The sequence below is a fragment of the Crocodylus porosus genome, unplaced genomic scaffold (assembly GCF_001723895.1).
Source record: "Crocodylus porosus isolate Cpor-Errol unplaced genomic scaffold, CroPor_comp1, whole genome shotgun sequence".
NCBI lineage: Eukaryota > Metazoa > Chordata > Crocodylia > Crocodylidae > Crocodylus > Crocodylus porosus.
Window position 1 is genome coordinate 24,219,556 of NW_017728912.1, and position 24,143 is coordinate 24,243,698.

Here is a 24,143-nt window from a genome sequence, read left to right on the forward strand (position 1 = left end):
AAGCCATGAAATGCTGCCCTACGACCCATGGCTTTCCCTTCCCTTACAGATCAGAGGCTGTTCTATTACAGCGGCAACTTGAAAATCACCAACATCAAGTATAATTATGACATGGCCAGACGGTCTTCAGGACGGTTTAGAGACCTGAGTAACAGGATTGAGAAACTGGTAAGTCAAGAACTTTCTCCTCTTCCCTTTCAGACCAGTTGGGGGGTAATGCAGGGAATAACTAATGGGAAATGGGAATGGAATGCTGTTAGGCCCCCAGCATCTCACTCTGGCCCCTGAACTCCATGACTGTCCTATGATGGTTGCCATCTTGAACCTAAGACTGCCAGAGTGAGAAGCCTGAGTTGCTGCTTTTTTAACTAAACCACAAAGTATATCCAAATTGGCTCCTTACAGACTTGTGTAGTCACTGGGGTCAGGAAGCGAAGAGGACCTGTACCACACTTCCTCACCAGTGGGTTACACTGACACTGGCCTGTCTTGTAGATGCTGGCAGAAGGAAAGCAGGGTAGGAAACTACCATCAAGTCAGGAGGCCTGGGCTGTTTTCCTTATTCTGCCACTACAATATGACAATTTGTCAATTATATGAGTGGGACACAAAGGGGAGTAGCATATCTCCATGCTACCCCTATGTCACCTATATGGTTGGATATGAAAGGGATTAATACAGCCCTGAACTACCCCTATATAATTTATGTGTGAGACATATAAAGGGCATACTATGTCCCTGTACTGCCCCTATATCGTGTGCATAAGCAGGGAAAAATCACTTCTAGCTATGCCTTTATTTCCTTCCTACTATTATTTTGGCTTGTCTCTAGATTGTAAATTCTTTGAGGCAGGGGCTTTTTCTCTTGCATGTATGTACAGCACTCAGCACACAGGGATCCACATTAGGCGCCAGCAAGTGATACAGCTAGTAGGCCTGTACGAATAGGGAAGTATTTGATTTGGATTTGACTGATTTGGAGGACAGAAATTCAATTTGGAGATTCGGATCACTGTCGTGAACTGATTCGGCCAAATGGGCTTCCAAAGATTCAATGCTGATTTGGAGAGATTTGGTGATTCGGATTGGCCGGGGAGAGCCAGGCATGTCTGGGAAGCTACAGGACATGTGAGGGAAGCTGTGGGAGAAGCCCCCATGGCTGCCCTGCCTGGGCCCGTCCTCCAGCCAGCCCCAGCTTAGTCCTGGCACTAAAATAAACAAAAAACCCACCCCCGCACTCATTGGCTCTGGCAGCAGCCAGCAGCAATCAGGGGCCTCTGACGTCTCATGGCAGAGCCCCCCTGAACAGCTTGGAGCAGTGGGGGACAGTGGTGATTGCCCCCCGACCTGGCAGCTCTGCAGCAGCTGCCCCATGGTGCAAGTGCAGTGCAGCTCGGCAGGGTGCCGCATGCTATCGGGGAGCTGGGGCCACTGGGGCTGAGTGCTGCCAGGCTTTGGCTGGCAGGTGGAACCATCCCAGCTCCCAGACAGCATGCAGTGCCCTGGCAAGTTGAGCTGCACCCGCGCGATGGGGCAGCTGTTGCATGGGTGCCAAGTGGGGGGGGCTATCCCCACTGCCCCCCCACTGCCCTACACCATGTGGGGTCTCTGCCATGAGCCCTCAGAGGTCCCTGATCACCGCTCCTACAGCTGTTGAGTGCGGGACTTTAAAAAAAAAAAAAAAAAAAAAAGCTCTGCACTCACCAGTTGTGGCAGCGGCGATTAGGGCCTCTGAGGGCTCATGGTGGAGTCCCTCCGTGCAGTGGGGGGCAGTGGGAATCACCCCCCTAATTTGGCACCCACGCGGCAGCTGTCATATCTCATGGGTGCAGTGCAGCTCAGGAGGGTTCTGTGTGCTGTCTGAGAACTGGAGCCACTGGGGCTGAGCACTGCCAGGCTCTGGCTGACAGGTGGAACCACCCCAGCTCTCAGACAGCGAGCAGCAGCCTGCCAAGCCACACTGTACCCACGCTGAGGCAGCTGCTGCACGAGTGCCAAGTGGGGCGGGGGGCGATCCCTGCTGCCCCCACTGCCTGGTGCTGTGCAGGAGGGCTCTGCCACAAGCCCTCAGAGGCCCCCAGTTCCTGCTGCCAGAGCCAGTGAGTACAGGGCATTTTAAAATTTTTTTTACAAGTGCCAGGAGGCTGGGGCTGTTTGGGGGATGGGGTGAGGCAGGACAGCCATAGGGGCTTCTCCCATGGCTCCTCTGGCTATGCCTGACTCTACCCCAGTGGGGAGAGCCATGGGGGCTATGCCCTGCGGCCACTTGCCCAGCTGGCGCAGGAGTGGGAGGTGGTGTGATGCAGGTGCAGCTCGCTCCAGGCAGCAGCAGGGCATAACCCCCACTCCCAGTGCTACCGCACCCGCATCTTGCCCCCCTGCCCTGGTTGGGCCAGCAGTAGCAAGGCAGAGTCTCCACTCCCAGCACTGCCATATCTGCATCTCGCACCTCCCCACACTCCCCTCCCCATGTAACACCGCCCCCCCCATCCCAGCTGGGCAGTTTTTCCCAGCCCCAATCCCTTCCTCCCCCACACTCTTTCCCTCTCCCAACCCCAGCATACTTGCCAGTTGGAGGCAGCTGCCTGTTTAGTCTATGACCAAATCTCCATATCAGCCAAATCTTTTCCAAATCTTTACCATATCAATTCAAATGCTTTGAATTGATTTGGAGCTTTTAATTGGTCTCCTGATTTGATTCGGATTCAGAGATTTGGTCCCCAAATCATGTGGAATCTCCTGCAAATCGAATCAGCTACCAAAGCTTCTCACAGCCCTAGCAGCTAGCATTCCAGTCTCCTTCCCTCTAGTGATGCAATAAGCCCCCTGCCTGGGACAGTGTCCTGGTCATGACCTAAAACTGCACCCTGCCAGGAGTGGGTAGCCTGGTGGGGCTCTCAGTAGTGCAGGAGCTCCCAGGAAATGCCAGACCAGTTATTACCCCAGTGAAAGGCGGGTAGGGGCGCCTTAACTCCAGCCCTCACCTTCGGGTGGGTCATTTACCATCAGAGCAGGGTATACCAGGTAAGCTTTGGGAAGTGTCTGAGCCTGCTGGGGAGTGACGCCACAGGGCCAGGCATGCTTCCAGAAGCACCTGAGCTGGGAATGGGGGGCACTGATCCCTAAGTGCAGGCAGGATGCATAAACCCAACTGAGGGACTTGACTGGTCAATGCTGGGGCCAGGTCCAGAAGGGTCAAAAGGACCAGGAGCCCACTGTGAGAGATGCGCATGATGACCAAAGAAACTTGGGGTCCTGACTGGCCTGAAATGGGGCCAGGGCTTATACAGAAGCCAAAGTTCCCATGAGTGGGGCCACAGCTAATGGGCGAAGGAGACGGTTGAGCCAACTGCCTGGGATGCCATCTGCAAGGCTTGGGCCGTGGTGTAGGGGTGGAACAGAGCTCCAGATAGCCTCCCCCCATATCAGGGTGTAAAATGGGCAGCCTCCTGCCTTAATTAATAACATAATTAATTACAATATGGTGTGGCAGGAGAGACAGGTGGGTGGCATGCCCAGAAGCAGGTGGGGAAACTAGCTCTGTGGCTAGTCAGGGACCCCCACTTTGCCACAGACAGCAAGCTAGCTGATCTTGAGATCACATACTGTTTATGCTTGGCTTTTGCTCTCTACAAAGAAAGAGAAGGCCAGATTCTGTTGTACCTATTAAGTATGTAAGTGAACAAAGGTGCCTGAGAGCAATTCTATTCCACCCTGCCAAAGGTGAATGGATCTTCCTTCTCACTCACTGAGTCATTTTATGGCTCATTAAAGGTCAGAAGATGGTGTGTTACAAAACTAGATGCATTAATGGATTTTCAGGAACTTGAACAGGATGGAATCAAATTAAACTTAAGCACTTAAGTCCACTGAGATGTTTAATACGCAAAATAAAATCTGGCCCTCTAATCTTTTAGGGCCTAATTTTTGCAACTTGTGCAGAGTTCTAGCAGTCAGTGAATCCTTCACAGGGAACTATGGGTGCTCAGCACCATGCAGCATTGAGTCCTTTTCTTATCCATTTAGTATGCTGCATTGAGTAACACCTCCGCTGAAAGCACAGGACATCAGTTGAATTGCTCTTGCTCATATACTAGCACTGGAAATAAATATGTACTCCACGTTAAAGGAAAAACAAGAAAGGAAATTATACCTCCCCATGGATGAAAATTATAGAGTTCAGCTCTTTACAGTGATAGGCATGTAACAGTACTTTGCAATAGTCATGGCCTGATAGTCACCTCTTACCTTCTGTTCATCTGCCAGTTATTAAAGCTATCAGCACTTAACTGCCCACTTCTCCATGACTTATTCATGTAATTTATGGCTGTGCAAAATACTGCAAAATTTAAACTATGGAGCGCATCATACCTGAGGGACCAGGGGACTAGGCTGAGACCTAGATTAATTTTCTTGCTTTGCAAAAATAATCACCGATGTGATCTAAGTGAGGTAACAGCTTCTCTGTGTTCCTTTCAACCCTTGGTCTGTTGTCCCTACACAGATTGTGAGGGGTCCTGTGTAAGAATTCCCCCTTACTGTGTGTGTAGTTTTGCACAATCAGATCCAGAGCTTTAGTTGTCCCTGGAACAGAGCAGTGAACACCTTAACAACAAAAAAAAAAGATTTTAAAATTTGTGATACATTTCATAGATCTCATAGACATTAGGGCTGGAAGGGACCTCAGAAGATCATCGAGTCCAGCCCCCCGCCCAAAGGGCAGGAAGTCAGCTGGGGTCATAGGATCCCAGCAAGATAAGCATCCAATTTGCTCTTGAAGGTGTTCAGTGTAGGTGCTTGAACCACCTCCAATGGCAGGCTGTTCCAGACCTTGGGGACTCGGACAGTAAAGAAATTCTTTACTTTTCCTTTAAATGAAATCCTTCAAAACTGGAACATGCCACTTTGCCTAAAGGGAAGAGACGGACAAAAAGTTTTACTGAGGTTAAACATATTTTCATTTTGTATACATGTATATGGACCAAAATGAGCTCTGAACTTTTTTAACTTGGGCTCCATTCTGTTGGCTGAGCACTTTTGAAAATTCTAACTAGGAAGACTGGAGCTCTTACATATAAAAATATAATTTCCTGGACTAATTTTCTTTGAGCAATGCCTGCCTTGTCCCATTTCTTATGGGATGAACAGTATTCAACCTGCTCTCAAAAAACTTGGAGAAATTCCCTAGACTTCCCTCAGCTGCTCCCAGAGTTTCCAGTCTCTAAAACTGTCTTTGCTTCAAACACAAGCTTCTTCTTGGGTGGCTTGAGTTTGCAGGTTTCTTGAACCTGACCAGCTCTATGTTGCACTCTGGTATGTATAACATACAGTAGACCTAATAGGGGATGCCCACCACTCTGCTTTCCTACTCGCATCCCAGCAAAGTAATAATGGCATTGGGCTTTTATTTCCCACATCCCTTTCCCATACATTCAGATGTTCCACCCCAGAATGGTAGCGTGAATTATTTTACACTGTTTCTTAAAAAGAAAATTTTCTCATACTGTTTTCAAAAATAGTACAGCATATTCATGAATAACAATGGACTACTACTGGATCTAATCCCGGTCCCGGGAAACTGAGAACAAAACTCCACTGGAGTGAGATCAAAACTGCCTACGGTGGAGGCGTAACAAGGCAGCCCTGTGGCCTGGGCAGCAGCACTGTGTGAGCTAGGGACAGCTCCCAGAAATGGCGTACATGGCCAGCAGTGGTGATATCTGTTATTCTTGCACCTCCTAAGTCAGTACCCAGAACTACTGTCCCAGTGCTCCCCCTCCCCCCATCATTATGCTACTAGCCTATGGTACAGGAAGTATCTCTTCTACTGTTCTGCAGTTCCAGAGCAGTGCTTTTTCCTCTGTTCCAGAGGGGACTCCCAAACCAGACCAATCCCCTCCAGATAAATCAACACACCATTATTCATGTCAGTTCTCTCCAAACAGCCTCAATTCTGACCAAAGAGTTTGCATGCAATTAGCTGCAGAGAAGCTGCATCACTCCTGGTTCTTGTTCTTTGTTTATCTGAATAAAGCGGGAACCCAAACTTACTCAGTTGGCCTCTGGGTTTTACATGCCCTAAGGTCCCCTGTTATCATTAATCACTGGGTGCTTTATAGACGTATTGTAAGATGACTACTCACCACAAATACATGCAGTTTCCCAAAGGCTCTGCAAAATGAGCAGAAGTGAATCACTGACCATGAGAGACACTCCCAATTACCTGCTGTGCAAATCCCTGTCCTCTCCCTCCCCTACGCCCTTTCCAAAGAAGCATTTCTTGTCCCTCTGCAGAGCAGCTCATAAAGGAGTTGTTTTTAGAGAGTGGTTATTTTGCCAGCAAGAACACTTCTGACCCAGCAGGAAAGTCACTTGAGTCCCTTCCTGGGAGCAGCTGCATCCATATCTGTACCCACCTCAGCTCCCCAGTGAACACCCAGACAGAGTATGAATAGCACGCTCTGCTTCCTTAACTCTCTGGGGGCGGATGGGAACGTGAGAAATCATGCCAGAAAGCTGATGAGGCTAGTGCACCAATCAGTATTCAGGACCTGACTGGAAAGTCTGGAAAATGTATTCCAGGGTGGAGCTGGGGGAAATGAGGGAATGGGTGACATTAGCTTTCGGCTCCCCAACTCACCTACTGCAAGTAGCCACTAGAGATTTGGTGAGGTTTTCTAAACAAGAGACTAGACCTTGAGCAGGGTCTAATCCAGTTAAAGCTCAGACAGCAATGGTTTTGTTGGCTGGATCTCCCTGAGGCTTCCACTCAGATGAGTTTTGTTCTCCCCTTCACACCCCCTCTCCCTGCCCAAATGTCCCACAAGCCACAGAGATGGAACTGGATTTACCTCGGGATCCTGAAGCTTGTGTACGTTACAGATACCCCACCATTATAGCTGTGCCAGCATAGGTATTTCAGTAGAGGCCCCTGTTAGAAATATGATAGGTGGTGGCAGAGGGGTTTTCCTACCAGCTTGGTGACAACCCTCCTACACAATAGCAGCCAAACCCACAGAAGCCTCCTCCTGCCAGCTGTATCTACACCAGGGGTTTCTTTTCCTTGCCTGGCCTGGGGGTGTAACCTTTTCACACCCCTCATATTTCATAGAATTCATAGTTCATAGACATTAGGGCTGGAAGGGACTTCGGAAGATCATCGAGTCCAGCCCCCTGCCCCAGGGGCAGGAAGTCAGCTGGGGTCACAGGATCCTAGCAACATAAACGTTCAATTGACTCTTACAGCCTACAACCATCTATGTCATTAGTTGGCTGACATTCACACTACAGGGACATTTTTGCTTGTTAGATGTGTTTTGTGCAAAACCATATTTGCCCATCTCTACCATGCTATAGAAGCTGATATTGAAATCAATGCAGTGGACTCCCAGATACCTCAGTCCATAGGTTTTGCAGTGGTACAGATTCTTTTCTCTCTTTAAGGTATTGATACAGACCTCATTTCCATAGTATGCAAATACCTTAGTTTCATATTGTCTATACCACCTAACTGCCCTTATTTTACAAACAAGGAACTGAGGCAGAGAGACCATCTATTAGGTACTTAAGTATACTTCAGCACTTAAATGTAATCTAATACCACCTTGCTCAAGTGCCTGAAAAACTCCTGCTTACTGTGAGGTAGTTTTAAGGCTAAAACTAAGATGATGACCCATTACAGAAGTACATGCATTAGTGGTTTTTCAGGGGTTTGAGCACACAGGCATCTACTTACACTTCAGTGATTCATAGGTAGAGCAGGATCTGGCCTTACATAGCTTGCCCAAGGTCTTCCACATTCCGAATTGTATCTTTGTGATTGGATCCACCTTCTTCTCTCTTCCCCATAGTATGCTAATGTAAATAACTAAAGGGTTAGTACTGCTTGCTTATTACACCCAATTACAAGGCAAGTAGGTGTGGGCTCCCTTTACACAACACAGACTGTAAATCATGAAGTTGTATCCCTGCTTTACCATGTCCAGATGTCAGCTTTCATCTATATCCAGCAGGAGTGGGCTGGATTGATGAGAGCCTGACACTGAGCACTCCAGGTTCCTCGGGCTTTCTCTGCAGAACACATTTGTTGTAGTCCAGCCATTGGCTGCTGTTGTGGTAGAGGATCACAAAGGGAGAGGGGAGGACTGAATTCAGCACTGAGACATGGACTGGGACAAATTACAAGTTTGGCAATGGACAGACAGAAGGCCAGAGTATGTTAAACCAGGACAAAAAAGTTAAAAAAAAAAAAAAAAGCATAAATTAAATGAGTGTGTGTTCTATTTTGCCATCTGTGTGTTTTCCCTCCTTATCATAGAATCACAGAATCATGGAAAATGAGGGTTGGAAGGGGCCTCAAAAGGTCATCTAGTCCAATCCCCTGTTCAAAGTAGGACCATTCCCAAGTAGATCAACCCAGCTCAGCTTGGTCTAGTCGGGCTGTGAAAACCTCCAAGGATGGAGATTCCACCACTCTGAGTAACCTGTTCCAGTGCTTTACTACCCTCCTTGTGAGAAAATTCTTCCTATCCAACCTAAACTTCCCTTGCTGCAACTTGAGACCACTGCTCCTCGTTCTATCATCTGACACCACTGAGAACAGTCTAGCTCCATCCTCTTTTGAACCCCTCTTCAGGTAGCTGAAGGCTGCTATCAAGTCCCCTCTCAGTCTCCTCTAGTCTAAATAAGCCCAGTTCCCTCAGTCTTTCCTCATAAATCATGTGCCCCAGCCCCCTCACCATTTTATTGCCCTCTGCTGGACTCTCTCCAATTTGTCCACATCCTTTCTGTAGTGGGGGGTGCAAAACTGGACACAGTTTTCTAGATGTGGCCTCACCAGTGCTGAATAGAGGGGAATAATCACTTCCCTTGACCTACTGGCAACTCACATACAGCCCAGTATGCCGTTAGCCTTCTTGGTAACCAGGGCACACTGCTGGCTGATATTCAGCTTATTGTCAACTGTAACCCCCTGGTCCTTTTCTGCAGACCTGCTCTCTAGCCGGCCAGCCCTCAGCCTGTACTGGTGCATGGGATTGTTCCATCCTATGTGCAGGTCTTTGCACTTTTCCTTGTTGAACCCCATGAGATTTCTTTTGGGCCCAATCCTCCAATTTGTCTAGAGCACTCTGAATCCTAGCCATACCCTCCAGCATATCTACTGCTCCCCCCAGCTTGGTGTCATCTGCAAACTTGCTGAGGGTGCACTCCATCCCATCTTCCAGGTTGTTCACAGACCTCTTTTCCTACTACATCCCTCCGGTCCATTCCATTAGTATGTAAATAATATCGGGTTGGCCATGTCACTGGATAAGGGGATTTGTGATGGAATGCAAGTTGCCTCATTGCATTGTGAGTTGCAAGTTGCATTGTGATAAGTGGGTCAATTGTCTATAGGGTTGTCTGACTTATTGCCTTCCTTCAAATATATGACAACTTTTAAATCCAAATATTTCTTTAAGAAAAAGAAAAAGTACCAGTAAGAAGCTCCAATATGCACCACAGAGGTTGTATCCTTATAAATGCACCACTGTTTTGTTTTTGGTTTTTTGTGGGGGGGAGACATTCCCTTAAATTGAGTGTCAGAAAATTTAGCTACGTTTTCAACTCAAGAGTGACTCATAATTGAAGGAGTGCAGGATGTATATGAAGGGCTGGGTAAAGGCATGCATCAGATGTAGCTCCCTACCTAGGCTCTTCTTCCAATAGGACTCACAACCTTTGCTAAAACTTGGGCCTAAGCCAGCAGTTCCAAGTTACATTTCTGTATCAACTTTAAGAATAAAGATGAAGTTCTGTATTAAATAAAGCTTAAAAATAGAACAGTTACAAGTTAGGACCAAAACAAATTGCCATTGACATAACCTGAGTGTCCCAATAACTGAGGAAGTAATGTACCAAGGATTTTTTTTACAAAAATGGGAAAAGAGTCATTTGCATTAATTTCTAAGAGAAGATAGCTGGACTGTTCATTGAAGTCAATACTGGCATGTCTACACAAGATGCTTGCTTCTTAGTTGACTAGCTACAGAGTAAATATCACAGCATCTACACATCCATCCATATTAGGTTGGAGTAAACTAATTTAGTCCACAGCAGTACAAGTACTATCCTGCTGCAGAGTAAAAAAAAAAATCTTCAGTAGCACATGTGTAGACGCTGAAGGGTCTGACTGGGGCATGAGGGTGCTTCAGTGCAGGGGCTGCTGGCTGGCTAGCCCCACACTGAAGCTCTCTTGTGCCCCAGCCAGCCCCTCTGCAGCATGTTGAAACAGTGGGAGCAGCCTTAGCCTGGCAGGCTGGCGCCCGGGGCCCCCTGCCAGTTGGGCTGCTCCAACCCAGCTCCATGTGCAGTGCATGAATAAATGGAGGAGCTTATTCCTCCAGAATAAATTGCTCCTGAATACACTTTTAAATGGTGCACCTGAAAGCAATTAACCCCAAAGCAATAAGCTCCGCAGTTTATTCATGCACCAGAATTGCAAGTGTAGATGCACCCACTGAGTACAGAAAAAATCAGAAAAGAAGTTTAGAACTGAATGGAGTCTGTATAAATAAATCTGATAGAGGAACCCTAATTGATGTACTGCCAGTAAACATGAACAGGAAGAAAAGGTACAAGTCTGTGATAGAAGAAGTAAATCAAACAAAATGAAACAAAGATCAATTGCCAGTAAGTTATGCCATCAAATCCAAAGTGTGTGGAAAAGGACAGAATCTTATGGTGCTTACCAGGGATCCTGGTTTTCCCTAATTAAAAAAATCATAATTTCTCTGATAAAAAACCCCCAGTTTCTCTGACAAATACCCTCCAAATCCATGATTAAAATGAAAGGTCCCTCACTCCCTCTCCAGCCCCTGCAGCCCTGCTGGTGCCCCTCACCCCCTACCCACAGCCCTCTGTGCCCCCCCATCCCTACTGGAGGCGACCCACAGCTGCCAGGGCTATGGGGCCAGGGACCTGGGTCCATAGCCTCCTGCCCCTGGGAGGAGGTGGCAGCTGCTGCAGTGGAGCAGAACCCAGCCCCCTCCCCTCCTGGCTGCCTACGTGTACATGGCACCCCCTGCCTCACCGCTCTCCTCCCACCCCCCCCAGCCCCCTGTGGGCTGAAACTGCCAGCCTGCAGAGAGCTTTTTGGAAGAGCTGCAAAATCCATGGGTTTCCTCTGGTAAAATGAGAAATCTGTGTTTTCCTCGGGTAAAGGGTAAAATCCATGGTTTTCTCCATTTTTCCATGGAAAACAGAGAACCTGGGTCCCTGGTGGTTATACAGCTGGCTACTCAGATTTGCTCCATTGCTTTAAAGAAAATTAAATGGAGTAAGTCTCAATTTTTTACTGGTATAGCTGAAATGAGAATCTGAACCACCCTGAGCACTCCCTAGTTGATATGCAGTTCAATTCTGAACAACTAAGAATAGGGAGCTGAAATACTCAGGTGATCTTAACTGCAGATACCATTAATCCTCTGACTGTTAAATTAGTTGCATGAGGGATGAATATCATGTGATTTTAAATCCTATGATTAGGCCTGTCATTGCTTCAGCTGTAACTCCCCATGTGCTGAAAAACCAGGCTCTTGAGGAACTAACACCTGTGGTTTGTTACTGTCCTTAGCAACATACACCTCAAAGAACCCTGCAGCTGAGCTCTTTGGCTAAAAGCCTAGTCAAAAAGCCTAAGGTTGAATCGGTTCAATCTTCTCAGGTTAGTTTAAGCTGCATAGATTAAACCAATAGGGAAGTGAACAGACATTCACTTTTGATTCCAGAAATGCAACCACATGCCTGTAGTGGGTCAGACCAAGAGCGGGGGGGGGGAGGGAGGTGCTAGAGCATGTCTCCCTGATTGGCTGGAACAGGCAGCTATGAGAGGGGGTTTGTGGTGTGGCACTCTGATGTGCTGGGGAGCTATGAGTTAATTTGAATCTAGAGAGGATCTGGGACAGAAGTTCAATAAACTAGTTTAATCTAAATCAGTTAAGTCTGATATCACATCCATTCAGGGTTATTTAAACTAGTTCTGGCCATTTTGAAAGTGGTTTATGTGCACTGAACTTCTGTTGTATTACAGATTTTAAATGGTTTCCAGTCACTTAAGATGTGTGAAGAAGAGCAGCTCCCTGAGGTAACTCATAGCACTTTGCAGGAAGTGCTATACATTACAATGATCTCCCAGACCCAACAGAAGTTCGCTGTTGGGTCTAGGAGGTTGGGAGATCCAGCTGCTGGCTGTGAACTTGCAGCCAATTTTCCCTAGCTCATTCTAGGGCTTCCCCAGCTGGCACTGGAGGATGGGGTGGGGGGACTCCAATACACCTAACCCACTCTCCAGCTCTGGATGAAAAACACCCAGACTGAACTCCCTTTGCTCCCTTTCTCCCCTCTCTTTCTGCGAATAGCATCAAGGCTGGCAGGCAGGCAGATACACTGAGGCTAGGAGGCATGTAGATGCACTGAGGCTTCCACCAAGGCTGGGAGGCAGCTAGGCAGACACTCCATTTTGAAGTATCTTCATCTGAACCCTCATGCAATTAGGGTTCAGATTTTTTGTTGGATAGGGCTCTTTTAAAGCTCAGGCTCTTTTAAATTTCTGCAGCCATGCACTTCTGTTTGGTCACAGCCGTAGAGCATTTTCCGGGGTCAGATCAGGTGAAAATTGTCATTTCTGTCTGCACCATTATGCCAGTTTGTGTGTAATTTCTGTCCCTAGCACACAATCAGATAACATCTCCTTCAGCACACTCTCAGTTCTTAGTATCTAGGTCAAGGTCAGGACCATTCTTTCCCTCTCCTTTGAGCATGAGACATGCAGGATCTCTGTTAACTAGCACATACTAAGTTGTGTGAGTTCAGTTCCTGCCAGGGATGTCTCTGGGGTCTTCTAAATTGCCTGGGGTCCACAGATTCTGGCTGATATCATCCTTATCATTATTTTTTTCTTTTTTGGATAGGATAAATGGTGTAGCTATCAAGTCATTACAGGCCAGTGCTATTGGCACCTCAGTTAGGAAGGGGAGTGTGCTGCTAACTTTGAACATGCAACGTTCCAATCTTCTCTCAAGGCTCCATCTATTGATGATAAAGTGTTTTGGCATTAGCCCTTACACTCCATTTCCTTTTGTTTTTTCTCTCTTTTACCTCTTCCCCACCCCTTTTAAATTTTCTTTTTTGAGTTAAAAGGAACTTCTCTGAAGCCTTAGATAATATAACCCCTGGTATGCTACCTTAGCAAAGATGAGTCCTCACTGATGCATCTGGAACTGCCTTCTAGGATGGAAGCCAAACCATGAACTTAGGCAATCATGTGTCATCACTGAGGATTTAAAACATGATGTCCCTCAAGGACAAGTTTCTATGGGCATGAAGTATCTCAGTGAGTTCTTTCCTAAATGTCAGGTAGATTATTATCAACATAATGATGATAATGATACACAGCTGCATCTTTGTGCAGCCTCAAAACATCAATCTGTACCCTTCAGACTGAGAGTTCTCACCCCCTTCTTTTCCAATCCTTTTTCTTTCCCCCTTTTAAATTGGATTAAATAGTTCTTATTAGGTTTCATTTTTAAGATGGTCATATTTTACAATTGGTCTCATTCCCTTGGAATTGGAAGCAATTATATAAATTAAAGCCAGTAATTATTATTCATGAATATGTAAAATCTCTAAACAAAGTCATTGCACAAGATAAATAGTTCCATTTTATAAGGATAGTAAAAACAGCTGTTAGAATAAGCCCTGGAGCCAAAGAAACCACTAAGGGAAAGGCAAAAGTGATTCTGGAGACTAGCTGTAGGAAGCATGTATATGACTGGCTAGAGACAGGAAAGTAACAGCACTCAGTAGGACTTGTGTTCTTGAGTCACTTGGGTTCCTTTGAACATCTCACTTATACAGTTTTGTGGGTCTTAGCAAACAACCTAATGGGAAGTTCTTAGCATAATGCAACTTCCTTTGATAGATCTTGCTATTGGGGGCATCTATACAAGTGACAGAGCTCTGCTCTGATGCCTGCTAATTAGCATGTGTCAGAGCAGACTTGATTAATTGTGCCTGCTGTGAGTCTGCTGGACTCATGCTAATTAGCACACTCCTGCAGTCTCTGTGTCATGAGTATTCAGCATCCCCATGTTTCAAAATGGAGGAGGGGGTACTTTACCTAAAACTCATTGAATTCCATTTTGAAGCCATTTCTAGATCAGAAAGGGGCCCATTGTTGTCAGCCTAGACTTGTTCTATTTCAAATGTAGATATTTTCTTCTTTGGTTTCCAGTCTAGACTGCCACATGATGCTTATCATGACCTTAACTTATGCTTCTTCAGACATCACGTTAGTCTATAATTAATCTTAGCTATGGTGTTACAATTCTGTGTCTCTTCCTTAATGTGGTTAGGCACAGGTGTTTCTTGTGTATGCTAATGATGCCTATGGTTAATAGTTTAGCTAAAATGGTTATTCTTGTATTGTTTCACGACCTTAAAGGTTACTGCTTTTGCAAATACAGCAGTAAAGAATGGAAAATAGAAAAAAAAGTAAACATGGTCTTTGTAACAGGGGAGCTACCGGGGCTGATCTCCGCGAGGTCCGCTGACCTGTTCTTGGGCTAACCGCCCACCTTCTCACCTGCCACACCTTGGTCTTAATTGATTAATTAATAGATGTAATTAGATGGGAGGCTGCCCATTTTCTGCCCCGCTGCTAGGGGGCACTATCTGCGGCTCCATTCCTCCCCTACACTGCAGCCCAAGCCTCACTGATGACATTATGATATTCTCATATGCGTCAGTCCCCCAAGAGGGGCTCCAGAATCCTACTGTAGGACCCCACCTGGGTTCCTCCCTTCAGGCAGACTTTGCCGCTGTCATACCAGGCCATATATCGTCCTGCCATTAGTTTCCCTTTGGGTGTGGTCCCTTCACTAGGACCTTCGGCTCACACTAGCCCCGGCCCACCTCCAGGCCAGATGGGACTCCACGCCCCTGGCTCTCGGGCATCCCTCTCTGTTGGCCTCCTTGCCCTTCTGACTCTCCTGGTCCTGGCCCCCACCTGGGCCAGTCAGGGGAAGACCCATACTCTTATCCTGGGGTCCCCCTCTCTGGGTCCTCCTTTATGGATGTGGGAAGCTGGGGTACCTCACACCATGACTGGTGCCTCAGGGTCTCACGGGGTCTTTCACTCCCCCGTGGGCAGCAGCTCGTGGTGCTACAACCGGTGTTATCTTTGACCCACACTCTGCCTCCCAATGGTGAAGGACTTATTGGGGTCAGGGTTCAGCTCTCACTCTTTCTGGCTGAGCCCCCTCTCCCTTCACAGGGCTCCACATCGCCCTCTCTCTGGGGCTTCTGATCACTGCCCCCTCTCACTGTGGTTCCACAGCACTGGCCCCCTCTCAACTGGGGCTCAGATGTTATATTTGACCCAAACTCTGCCTCCCAGCGTTGGAGGACTTACTGGGGTCAGGACTCAGCTCTCTTGCCCTCTGGCTGAGCCCCCCTCACACTAGGGGCCTCCACAGTGCTGGTCCCCCCTCACACTGGGGGCCTCCACAGCACTCGTAACATCCCCTTTACTCAGGGTCTTGGGGCTTTTCTCCAAAGGGGGGTCAGGTGGCCATAGCTGTGCCTGGCCCCAACTCTCCTCTTCGGGGTCTCGAACCCCTGCAGGGCTTAGGCGACCTTGGCCATACCTGGCCCTCAACTCTCCTCCTCAGGGTCTCAAACCCCCACAACTACCTCTGGTGTACCGCAACCCACCCAAAGGTGAGGGCTAGGGGGTAAGGTGCCCCAACTCACCTTTCACAGGAGTGATCACTGGCCTGGCGTTTCCTGAGGACATCCATACTCTTTCATGTTCAAGTATGAAATTATGCAATAAGAGGGTGCATTTGCACATGTGCTTTACTGTAGAGTTGACTAATTCACTCCACAGTAAAGCATCACCATCTACACATGTGCTGGTATAAGGGTGCAGTAAATTAATTACTATCATATGGTGGGGTACTTCCCTGAAATGCAGGTGTAGATGGTGACAGGGGCTGGCTGGGGCATGAAGGTATTAAAGTACAGGGTCTGTCTGCCACCTCACCCCTCATGCCCCAACCAGGCCCTCCGCCACCAAACATCACCAGCTGGAGTCCAGGGCTCACCCCTCGAGCCTACTGCCAGCCCAGAGCTGCTGCACCCCAGCTCAAAGTGCTGATGTCCTGGGCACACGTGTACATGCTGCGCCCAGAATCAGATGACTCCTGCTGAAACAGCTCCAGAGTTTATCACTGTGGATTAATATCATGTCTAGCTGTCCCCCGAGAGTAACAAATCCAGCATTGCTGGTATCATTTAAAAGTGCATCTTATCTAATCACCAAAAGAACAATAACATCTTTGGCATGTACAAAACGTATGACCTGATTCCTTTTACTCTGAAAACAATGACTATTATTTGATGGTTAACTCATTCTATTCAGACTACTTTGACTCTCCTGTAAAATACAGTGTACAAAACAATGATTCATTGCCCATCATATGAAATCTATGCATCTTTGCAAGACATGAAATTCCTGATCCATGTTTTTAGATAATGGTCCAAACTGGGGTGTGTATGTTGAGCAGAACGGTGGAGTTGAGTGTGTTGGTTTGACAGCATAAAATGTACAAACCAAAGGAGATTATTAAGCTATCAAAAACATATACAGTAAAAAAGAAATGCCCTTGGAAAGGTTAAAGAGTTTGTGTCATCCATGTGACTAGAAAATATAGGCCTTAAAAAAAGATTGCCAACGTAGCTAATCCATTTGAACCAGATAACAGGGGTAATTCCATCAGTTGGAAGTTAACAACTTTAAATCAGGGGCTCAAAAGCTGAAAGAAAATATTGGTACATGTCAAAATGACTATAGAGGACTGGGGTGGTGCAGGCACTAAGGTACATGATTGACAGCTCAGAGGTCTTCTGCAGTTCACAGCAAAAGCACTCATAGTGCAGCTGTCAGATTCCAACAAATCTGCAAGTTCTGCTAAATACCTTGTCACAAGGACATGGAAAAGGAAGGGAATTGCCTATGCATGATCATTTGCACCTGTGCTAGCCAGCTTCCCTGCTGTACTTTACAGTGAGCTCAGATCAGTTCAGAACTGGAGGGGTTTGTGGATGGCAATATGAAAATAATTAACATGATCAGTTTGGAGTCCCTCTGCTGCTTCTTGCCGCCCAACCTCCTGTTTTGGTGTCATGTGCTAATGCTCTATTCTGTCCTCTAGGACATTAAACAAGAAGATGTATGATGTTGAGACCAAGACAGACTCCAACTTGTTAACTTCTCCTGTTGTGATATGGAGTCACTGATGACTCCTCTTTAAATTCTATCACCAACTAGTTATGCAGTCACTTTTAGCTACTTTCAGCTAGAATTCCTTTCTTTAGTTATTCCATATATTCTACAAGGTCTCCAAATTTTCAACCTAGAGTGGGCTGCACAAAACATCACTGTAGAAAGTGGCTAGGCAGAAATCTGTAGGTTTTGATAGTGGCAAGGAGAAAACTGGAAATTAGGCACTCAGAAGGTGTGAGAATGATTTTGGCTCTCGTTAGCCAGGAGAGGTCAAAGGTCACAATGAGAGGAAATGCCTTTTCTCTCTCTTGCTCTATCTCTCTTTTCTCCCCTTATTGGCAGAAGAGAAATGTAATTGACCTGATTAACACCCCAGCAACATTTAACAGCATCCAGTCAACCAACGGTCATTACTCACTTTAGTATCTGTATTATGGAAGTATCAAAAGGTCCCAGCCAAGATTAGGGCACCATCATGTTTGTTTAATGTTTTCATAACCTAAGAGAGACTTTGCCTCCAAGAACTTATTGAACTGGACAGTCAAGATTTTTAAATTGGTGTCCTTGGTGTCACACCAGTGTAAAAAATTTGCAGACTCTTGAAGCAACTCCCTAAATTGAATTAAGTTTGCTTAATCCAGAACAGAATTACCCCAGAAGTAAGTAGCAGTAAAACTCTATTGGAGCAAGTTGCATCAGTTCAGCTTTATCTGTCTGCATACATCCTGAAACAATTATTTCCTGAATGCAAACAAGCTATTATCCATTTCCATGCTGCTTATTGGTCAGGGACAGTAATAGCCACCTACTTGAGTTATCCCACAAGAGCTGTGTGCACATTTGTTCCTGATCCCAGTATAATTGCCCTAGGGTCTGTGCACTTTTGTCCCCTAAGGGTGAGATCTGCTAGTACATTCTTGGTTATCCAAACAGCAATTTTCTTGTTTACTAATTTGTAATAGTTGGCTTTTGTGTAACAAACAAACCTCTCCTTTAAGCTTTATTTAATACAGTACAATAACTATTGTCAAGGTATAACAAACTGTTCTCTCACATATCGTTTTACATTACATATCATGTACTAGCACACATACTTCCTCACAAGATGCCATGCTTTCTTTTATCCAAACAGCTTTGCAGTAGATGCTTTCTGAAGGGGTTAGGATAAGTGAGGATGTATTGAAACTGTATGTTTCCACTAACATAAACAGCAGAGAAACTATTTATATTCTGACAGTTTTCTTTACAACAAAAGGATTTAAAAGGTTGGCAGTTGACATTGGAGTAGTGGAATGGCTCTGCAGAAAAAAAAATCTCTCACTATAAGTAATAGGAAGCAGAGCAGCTTGCTACATATATAAATATATATGCCATGCACATTGCGGCGGCAACCAGATGATAAACTGCAGAACTATGAGATAAAGTGCATTTAGCAAACACCCTTGATTGCCTCACGGGTCCACTGTCTGCTAATTCATTTCCCACTGAACTGCTTCTGGCATCCCAAACACCTGAACAACTTCAAACAGTTGCTCTTAAAAAAACCAAACCAACTCCATAATGTAACAACTATGATGGATTTTTTCTTTCCCCCCAAATGTTCAGTTTTCACTTCCAAACTACATTGACCCGATAATAGCATACTCAGTCCTACCTCATCACTGGGTTTAGCAACTGATCTCTCATGATAATTCGGGATTGGAAAAAGGAGTTTTAAAAAAGAAAGATCCACAGCTTTCCAATGAAGCACACCACGCTCATTTCAAAACCTAAAATGTTTCAAGACATAAAACATAAATATATTTTAAGTTCTTTCTTTCTCTCATTCAGAGGACTGCACATTACAGCATTTGTGGCCAGATCCTATTCTAGCTGTTATATGTGTAAGTGGATTAGGTATGTAAGTGTGATCTTCTACCCTTCCTGATTCCCTGGAAAAGCATTAATGCAAGAGGTGAGGTGGTCCTTCTCCCCTTCACTGCTTTTTATGACATAGTCTTTAGACTAATATGGTGGTGTGTTACTAAAATAAACACATTAATGGTTTTCTTTCAGGGACTTGAGCACAGTAGAATAGGTTTGCACTTAAGTCCCTAAGTCCACAGCTGCACCTTATGAGTGGAACAGAATCTGTACCATGGTTGCAAGGCAAGTTGCTCTTAGAAACAGCAAGTTATGAATACGTCACAATCCACATAATACTCCATAATACTTCAGCTCCACATAATATTTCTGAAGTTTTTTTCCCCATAAAAGACATGGAATCTATAGAACATGTGGTGCTATGATGGGATTATATATACTCACTTTAAATTGGATGCTTATCTTGCTGGGATCCTATGACCCCAGCTGACTTCCTGCCCTTCAGGTGGGAGGCTGGACTTGATGATCTTCCGAGGTCCCTTCCAGCCCTAATGTCTATGAAATCTATGAAACTTGTGTACTGGCCTCCATAGCTCAATAGCTCCTTGGATACTTCTGAGTAATGCAGCCATCCTGACCCCCTGCTGATAAAATTTGGTAGGATGCAGCATTGTAATATGTTCTCTCTCCCTGTAACTTTCCAGAGCCCAAATCTGGGATACAGTGTGTGGCAAAAAATGATTCCACAGGAAACATCAAATGTGTTGTAGGACTCCAGTAGTATAAAGTATTATAATCTGAGGTTAATAATTCTTTACTTGGGACAATTTGGATGATTGCACTCATCTTTTGGGTGGAACATGAGGACATTTAAGAGAACTGATTTGAAACCAATGGGAGTTTGACCAATGATTTCAATGGGACAAGGTGCAGGTACTCTGTTATGAAGGTAACTTGAGTGTTAAAACATAAGGTAAGCATACTCCCCTCTCTGTGAATGTCCTATGGATGCCTGTTGCATCCTTCCAGTAAGCCAGTCTTAGGAAATGAGGCTTGTGTGAGTTGTAGCAGTGCATTTGATGTAGGATATTTGTAAACAACTGTAACAGACTGCCAATGTGGGCTCACTGGGTTGGCTTGAGATACCTACCCTGGGCTAGAAACAGTGCCGGTGAACTCTGAGCGCCCCCAAGGGTGGAGCAGGGGAGCTCTGCCCTGTGGAAAAGGAGAAGCTAGTCGAAAGAAGGGGTTTTCAATCCCTTCATTCGCATGGGAGGGGGATGGCCGGGTTTGTGGGCCAGCCACCCTGAGCCCTGGCTGGCTGGTTTGCAAGCCAGGGAGGGACTGCCAGAGGGGATAAAAGCAGCAGCCAAACTGGCATGGCGGGGGCTGCTGACAGTGACTCCAGGGAACAACGCAGGATGTCAGAGAACAGCTGGGATGAGCTGACCTAGCGGAGGGAGCAGAGACCACCCTGAAGAGCCTCGAAGGCCCTGGGAGAAGAAGGCAGCGGCAGTTGGCCGCGCCTCCAGCCCTGCAGCAGAGAGGGAACCGAGACCAGGGCTTGGGGCAGACAGCTGGTGCCCCAACGCCCCATCACTGTGTACTGGATGTGCCGGGCATCCTGGAGGCTAGGGGTGGCAGTCGGCCCCCCACTCCACTGCAGAAAAGCAGTGGCCAGGAACGCAGGCAGCATCCTTATCCAGAGCAGGGAGCTGGGCCAGTGAGTTGAGGAAACCCCTTACCTTCCCTGGGGAAGTGGGACAGCAGCAGGCAAGGCATTGGGATCCTGAGGAGCTGCAGAGCACCAGGACGAGGGTCCCCAGGAGCTCGGGGCGCAGGCCGGCGCTCAAAGCAGGATTGGCGAGCCGCGAGGTGCGTGGGGTGCCCGGCCAGTCATCTGGAGCAGGGATTTAGAGCAATGACCCCTGGGAGCTGCCTGTGCTGCTGACCCTCTGCCACGACTGCCCCAGCGGTGACTCAGCCCTGTCCCTTATTCTGCAGCTGATTGTCATCAGATGGCGTCCCTGATCTTTGTGCTTGAGTCATGCTGATTGCTGCGGGAGCCTACTTTGTTGCTTGCCTTTTTGGTTGCCACAGAGGGTCACCCTTCAGCCCCTTTGTGGGGTTGGGGTTTGATACAACTGGATTGCTGCAGACCAGAAGAGCTTAGCCTGTTGCAGTCTATCACTTATCGGGAAGCCTGTTGATGCTGCTGGGAGTGAGCACCTTGCTTCCTTGTGGTAGCATCTCAGCAGTGGCTGAAAGCTGCCAATTACCTTACCTCTGGTTCTTGAGTCAAGGGGTTGACTAATGCATTCTGGTTTGTTTTGTGATTCTGGTTTTGCCATTTAAGTTCACTTGTAATTAACCTTTCCTATTATTTTTGTTTTGTAAATAAGGTGTAAATAGTTAAATCAGTTAAGTGTTAGACCTTCTTGGGACCACAGGCTGCTCTGTGGGGAGCAGGGGCCAACTGGAAAGTAAATTGGTGCTGGCCAGAAGCTCTGCCCCACTCTCATTACAGCATCCCTGATACTAGGCAGGGGTGGCAACTATTGGGCTGGCACCCAGGTTACACAACCTTTGATAAAACCAAGAGCTGAGAGTTGGCACTGTAGAGTGAGATACTATTTTAATTGCTGGATGTTTTAAAAACAAGGCAGGATGTTTCTCCAGAAGCTATACTGTAGATCAGCCAGGAGTGAATTCAGGGTAGTCCTGTGGTCTGTAACAGGGATCAACATCATATGGTCCATGAAGCCATAGAATCCAACCTGTGGAGCTGAGGGGAGAGGGGTGGCTTTGCCCATTCTACAGCTGGGCAGCTGGGAGGACTGGGCCTGTGCCACACTGTGGCTGTGTAGTTGAGGGGATTATGCCTGCACTGTGCCTAGGTGTTGGGAAGAAGTGGCAGTGGCAGCAGTGGTTTGGGTTGGGAACACTGGCCTACCAAGGACCTGAGCTGGGTTGATCTGGTCCTCTGCTCCAAAACCTTCCTTACCCCTGGTCTATAGGCTCCAGAAAATAAGACTGGATAGCCACTGGGGTCTCTCCCGCCTTCCTGATCAATGATTCTATCACAGAGTACTTTGGAGTTTACATTCATGGTTTTATTTTTTGTTAACAAGCTTTTCCCTTTCTTTCAACAGATGGACAGGACATTTCAAAATTCCATTTTACGAAAGAAATACATCAGCTCACGCTTAGTCAGACTGAGGTATGTGAAACTGCAGCCAAGACATACAGATGAAGATGTACCAAAATGTTCACCTGGCCTGGCCTTCCCCACACCCTCAATGCAGCACAAAGTATGCAGCTAATATCCAGCCCTAGGCTCCAGTCCTACAATGAACTCTGTTGCTGAAAGACCCCTGTTCTACATGGGGTCTGTTCTAAGACCCAATACTTTAAGACCCCTATTCTATCTGGGAGCAAGGGGATTCTCACACAGATCCTGGTGCTGGGATGGGGTCTGCTTCTCTACTGACAGAACAGCTGTCTTTGTTTCCTGGAGTTTCTAAGGGTATGATCTGAGTTGCTGGAGAAATGAGAAGAATACTTACACCTCTGAAAATTGATCTTGCCAACCCAATTCATGATCATTTGATGGTTGAACAAGGCAGGAACATAATCCACAAGACACAAAAAACCTGATCTGAATTGCTTTGCTTTTTATGTCTTCTGGAAACAGTGTAAGAACTTTTAATTGGGCAGGATTTTAGCAGGAGGGATTACATTTTGGGGCACTGTTTAGGAAGTTTGTTGTTTTACATATACTATTCCATTTTAATATTTAATATAATTCTATAATTTAGCTTTTGTTTTATTGTAAGCCACCATGAGCTTTTTCTGAGGAGGGCAGCATATAAGTCTATTCAGTCAATACATAAAACAGATGTTATGATCTGCTGGAGAGGATTGAGTAAACTTCAGTAAGCCATAACTAGATATAGATCTATGCTGGTGTCTGCAACACAGACAAGGCAAGAACATCACAGAGATGTCCTAAATGGAGACATAGGGCACAGACAGAAGTGACAATATTTGCCTGATCTGGCCACAGAAAGTGGCCTATAGCCATAACCAAACCAAAATGCATGGCAGCAGACAGCTTCAAAAATGGCTGATGGGGCAAAAACTGAACCCTCACTGCATGAGGGTTCAAATGAAGAAGTTTCAGAACAGCGTTTTGTGTAACTTGTGTTTCCCAGCCTGTCACTGATTTCAGAACGGGAAGGAGGAAAGGGAGCAGACGAAGTTCGGTCAGGGTTTTTTTCAGCCCCCACTGGAGGGTGGGACTGGTGTATTGGAGTCTTCCACCAAGGTGGGGGAACTCAATACACCCACTCCAACCTCCAGCACTGGGTGGGGAACTCCTAGAACAAGCACCCTCTATTCCCTTTCCCCGCTTCCCTTCTGAAAACAGGGACAGGCTGGGAAGAAAGAGGGGCTGTTGACAGGGGAAATCAGCTGCAGACTGCACCCACCAGCTAGATTCCCCTCCCACCTGGAACCAGCAGTGAACTTCTGTTTGGTCTGGGGGATCGTTGTAACTCAATGCTTCTTGCAAAGCTTTCTCAGTTGCAGTAGGGAGCTGCACGTCTGTCTGCACCCTTAATCTTCTTTTGTTATAAAGGGTACTTGGTTCTGACTTTCAGTCAGGGTTGTCACATTTGAAAAAAAAACAACCCAGAAATATTGTAGTGGGCCCTCAAAATTAAACTTCTTTAATGAAAGTGATTGTTCATCACAAAAAATGAAGAGCATGGGAACCTACTAGTTGTATGTTTAATATACGGTATGATCATATTACTGTAAATTGAAAACACTGCGATCATTTCATGCACAGTCACCTCTTAGAATTTGTAATGCCTCAGTCAGATTCCACTTTGACATCCCTGTATTCTGCTGCTGCATACTGGGTGTTAGGAGCACAGGCCCATGTGTGACC

At 46.4% G+C, this 24,143-nt stretch overlaps 1 long non-coding RNA gene across 2 annotated transcripts in view; it reads right to left on the reverse strand.

The window, feature by feature from the left end:
* Positions 1 to 3,860: 3,860 nt before the first annotated feature.
* The window catches only part of LOC109309439, a 31,324-nt gene continuing 11,041 nt past the window's right edge, over positions 3,861 to 24,143 (reverse strand). Inside the window, exons 3-5 of one of the 2 annotated variants that reach the window (XR_002100913.1) lie at positions 7,736 to 7,854; positions 6,144 to 6,171; positions 3,861 to 4,605 (exon numbers count right to left, since the gene is read on the reverse strand). This is a non-coding gene — a long non-coding RNA (uncharacterized LOC109309439). The remainder of the gene's footprint in view (positions 4,606 to 6,143; positions 6,172 to 7,735; positions 7,855 to 24,143) is intronic. The other variant, XR_002100912.1, reaches the window with a different exon arrangement.